Here is a 4844-nt window from a genome sequence, read left to right as displayed (position 1 = left end):
GGGTTTTACTCTGTTACCCCTCCCCCACGTGGTTGTTGCTGTCGGTAGCCGAGAGTAGGGAAGTTTGGGGTGGGGGGGAGGGGAGGAGAACGAGTGATGTCACCTTTCCCCCGCTTGATTGGCTGTAGGGTGGCCGGGACTGTGACCAATCAACAGCCTCAGAAAGTCCGGCGCGGCCCCGCGGAAAGCCCTGTTGCCACCGGGAGGGGAGAGAACGTGCGCGTGTGGGGTGGCGCGCGCTGCAGTGGAGTGAACGCGCGCGGCCTGGGGCTTGGAAGACCCTGGAGACAAGTCCCCTCTTCGAAGACTTTGGCGTTTAGGGCGGTGCAGTTTTCTGACAGCCTCCCCCCAGGCTCGTGGGGGTACAAGATGGGAAAATGTAGCGCTTCGTGGCGCTTCACACCACATTCCCTTCACACTACATTCTGTAGAGAGCTACTTTGTGGGTGTTCGCTCTTGGCGGGACCGAGATTTTTTTAAGGTCTCAGGTTAGGGGGTGGTTCACACGGGCTAGGGAGGAGAGGGATATGCCCTGTCGGTAGTAGATTCCGGCAGCCCAAATCTGGGGCTTACACCAGGTATGGGGCTGTCTGCAGGGCATCCAAACTCTCCACGTTGGATTTGCCCTAAATAGAGGGTAATGGGGAGCAGTGGTCACTGGCCTTAGGAGAGGCTTTTGCTGCCTGTGATGGGTTCCCGGTATCCACACAGGATTCACATCACTTGAGAAGCCAATGCACCCAGTCTATTGCAGGTGCACACGGTACAACATTCCCACTACCGGTGCGAGAATGTGCTGTGACATATGGCCGGTTAACCCCGGGGGCTAGGAAGAAATCTCAGTTGTCTAATGGGGTTCACTGAGATTGAAGGAGATTCACATTATCCACTGTCCACAAAAGATTTGCTTTGAGAGTGGGGGAGATTTCACTGTCTACAACTTCACGAGTGGGGGAAGGGCAGAGAGAGAGAGAAGAGAGAATCCCAAGTAGGGTCTGTGCTGTCAGTGCAGAACCTGATGCTGGGCTCAAACTCGTGACCTGTGAGATCATGAGCCAAAGTCGAACGCTCAACCAACTGAGCCTCCCAGGTGCCCCTCAATTTTTATTAACGTTCATTTATTTATTTTGAGAGAGAGAGAGAGAGAGAGAGAGAGAGAGAGAGAGAGAGAGAGAGAGAGAAGGCGCGCAGGGGAGGGGCAGAGAAAGAGGGAAAGAGAATCAATGGGAAGGAATCTTACACTATTATTTACACTTACACTATTACACTAGTGTATTATGACTTACACCATTTCATACTATCATGCTATTTTATACTGTTTTCATAACATTCTAGAAGAGTTTGCACTGAAAAACTGAGTGGGCTTTGAGGGAGCTTTTACAGGGCAGGTTAGACCATGTGCATTGGGTAGATGCTGGGTCTGAGGGAAGTTTATACTCATCAGAGAGTTCCCATTGCCTACTTAGGTAGACCCTCGGAGAATGGTTCACGCTGTTACAGAAGGGGTTCACAGCAGCTGCAGAAGGTCCCCCATACATGGAGATGTGCCCTGTCCTTGTTAATTTTGCCATGGAGATGAGACATTACAGTGTCCACGGGGAAGTGCGTGCTGGGTGGGAGTTCACATTGCCCAGAGATTATATTGCGTTAGAGACTTCCGTTGATCAGGATGGTGTTTCATGTTCCATAGTCAGTTGGCATCAGGTGTGGGGGAGAGTTAGCCTGTCAGTGGGGAGGGAGGTGTGCACTGTCCGTGAAGGAACTCACCCTGCCCAGGGAGCCCTCTGATGTAGTGAAAGGGAGCCTCTCCTGTCCCTTCAGGATCGTCTTGGCTGTGGTCAGTTTACAGTGTTCACACAGGAATCCTCACTGCTTGTTGGAGTTACACCATGCACAAAGGAGACCTGTCTGTGGGAATTCACACTATTTTTCCTGTCATCCTGTCATCAAGGAAAGGTGCGCATAGTACCCTGCCCCTGAGAGAATTACACAGAATGTAATTAACTTAGTACACAGTTCATTGACATTACACTGTCCTGCAAGGTGGGGGGTGATGTTGCCGGAAGCGGGATAATACAGGCTTAGCCAGGCTACTGGGGTCAAACCCAGCTGGGCTTCTTCTCTGGCTGTGTGACTTCGGGCAAGCCATTTAATCCCTCTGTGCCTCCATTTCTGCATCTGTATGGGGATAATTAAAAACAAACAAACAAACAAACGGAAGCCCTTGGCCTAGGGTTACAATGAATTTAGATGTGCAAGGCGTTCGGGACAAGTGGCTCCAGCAGGGTAAACCCGCAAAGATCTTAGCTATTGTCGTGATTGTTGGTATCCAGGGGGTTATCACTACCTGAAGGGTTTATGCTGCCTCAGTCTTAACTGGCCACCTTCTGCACACTTTGTACGTGTGTGCTGCTCCTGGTGCTGGTAGTGGTGGCGGCGGAAGTGTTTGAAAGGATTCCAGGGTTTGGCCTATCTCTGGAGCATTTGCCGAGCTATCAGGAGGCACCGTGGTCTAGCATTTGATGTCCCAGCTGTAACAATGTTTAGCGTGGGCCTGGAACCTCTCTGAGTCTCACTGTTCTCATCTAAAAAATGGGGATCATCGGAGTACCTACCTAATAAAGTTGACGTGACGATGAAATGAGATGCCGAGTCCAGGTCCAGGGCCTTGTATATAGTAAGTGCTCAGTAAATAGGAGTGGCGATTTTTTTTTTTTAATGTTTGTGTGTTTATGTATTTATTTTGAGAGAGAGAGAGAGAGAGAGAGAGAGAGTGTGTGTGTGTGTGTGTGTGTGTGTGTGTGTGTGTGAGCAGGGGAGGGGCAGAGAGAGAGGGAGACACAGAATCTGAAGCAGGCTCCAGCCTCTGAGCTGTCAGTACAGAGCCCAACATGGGGCTTGAACCTACGAACCGCAAGGTCATGACCTGAGCCAAAGTCGGCACACAACTGAGCCACCCAGGTGCCCCTTTTAATGTTCATTTATTTCTTTTTGAGAAGTGGGGGAGGGGCCGGCAAAGAATCCCAAGCAGGCTCCACACAGGGCTCGATCCTACAATCAAAGAGATCGTGACTTAAGCTGAAATCAAGAGCCAGATGCTTAACCGACTGAGCCACACGTGCCCCTAGAAGTGGCAGTTTTTATGTGCCCTATCCTTTGCTGGGCCCCGGGAAATCCCTGCCACTTAGGAATTAATTCACCATTTCTGGGTCTTTATTTGGGGCCTCAGTGTTCGTGACAAGTTATACTACCCTCTGGGGAGTCATCCTGTCCTCATACCTGTGTGTGCTGCAGGGGAGTTAGGTAACTTTTTAAATAAAGTTTATTTATTTTTATTTAGAAAGAGAGAGAGAGAGAGAGAGCCTGAGCAGGGACGGACAGAGACAGAGGGAGAGAGAGAGAATCTCAAGCAGGCTCCACGCTGTCAGTGCAGAGTCTGGTGTGGGGCTCAAACTCACTAACTGCGAGATCATGACCTGAGCCATACCAAGAGTCGGTCGCTTAACCAGCTGAGCCCCCTGGGCGCCCCAGTTCCATAACTTTCTTTTTTAATGTTTATTTATTTTGGAGAGAGAGAGAGAGAGAGAGAGAGAGAGAGAGAGAGAGCACAAGCCTGGGAGGGGCAGAGAGAAAGAGAGACAGACAGACAGACAGACAGAAACCCAAGCAGGCTCCAGGCTCTGAGCTGTCAATACAGAGCCCCACATGGGGCTCAAACCAACGAACTGCGAGATTATGACCTGAGCCAAAGTTGGATGCTTAATCGACTGAGCCACCCAGGCATCCCAGTTGTGTAACTTTTTATGGGAGAACTAGGATTTTTAGGAGGAGGGTGGATAATAGAATGTTATAATGGTTGTTACAAAGGCCCAGGGAGTTTAAATGGAACATGGGGTTTCGGGCTACATTATCAATGACTTAATAAAACTGACATAGTGACACTGAGGTGTGTTGGAACCATTGTTAAGTCTGTACACTGCTCACAGAGTGCTCCCCTGAGGTGGCACTGTCCACACGGGGGCCCAGTGTCCTTGGGTTACACTCATGAGGCCAGGTGACGACAGGGCTACCCTGTTCACATGAAAAGTCACACTGGTTACAGAAATGACCCTATTTATGTGCTTGTCTCCACTGTGCATACAGGTTTACACAGGTTGTAGGAGCTGACCCCGTTGATGGAGGAATTCACACAATGTTAAACGGGCCATGTTGCCTCTAGGGTAGAGCACACTAATGAGGGAACACGCTATTTGTAGGGGGGCCCACCTTGTTTATTTGCTGTCTCACCATGTATATGGGGCTCACGCTGTTTATGAAAGTTACACCACCTATATGGGGTTACACCGTTTATGTGGGTTGCCTTTGTATACGAGGCTCACAAAGTTTATGAAGACTGTGCTATTGGATGGGACTTGGGTCATTTATGAGGGCTACCCTGTCTGTATGAGGTTTATGAGGGTCGTGCTGCCTCTGCTGGGGTTCACGCTGTGTTTGAGCATGCCCTATCTGGGGTTTACACTATCCATGCGAGAGCCACCCTGCAAATGGGAGTTTATATCAGTTATGGACTTTGTTCTGTCTGTAAGATGGACGCTGATTGTGGGCTTATACCACTGTACGTGGACTCAGTTCATTTTAGCAGATACGTATTAGCAGACTGTTCTATGACCAACCTTGGGGTAGGCCCTTGGTGTAGAGCAGTGAAGAAAACAGATCAAATCCCTTTCTTTGTGGAGCTGGCCTTCAGTAGGACAAGCACACCTTTGCAGAGTTTTTCCTTGTTGACGGGGTCCACAATGGGGTTGACACTCTTTAGGGGGTTGAGTTGGCATCAGCTGTCCATG

The sequence above is a fragment of the Felis catus genome, chromosome E2, assembly GCF_018350175.1.
Source record: "Felis catus isolate Fca126 chromosome E2, F.catus_Fca126_mat1.0, whole genome shotgun sequence".
Classification (NCBI taxonomy): domain Eukaryota; kingdom Metazoa; phylum Chordata; class Mammalia; order Carnivora; family Felidae; genus Felis; species Felis catus.
This window is presented reverse-complemented; position numbering follows the sequence as displayed.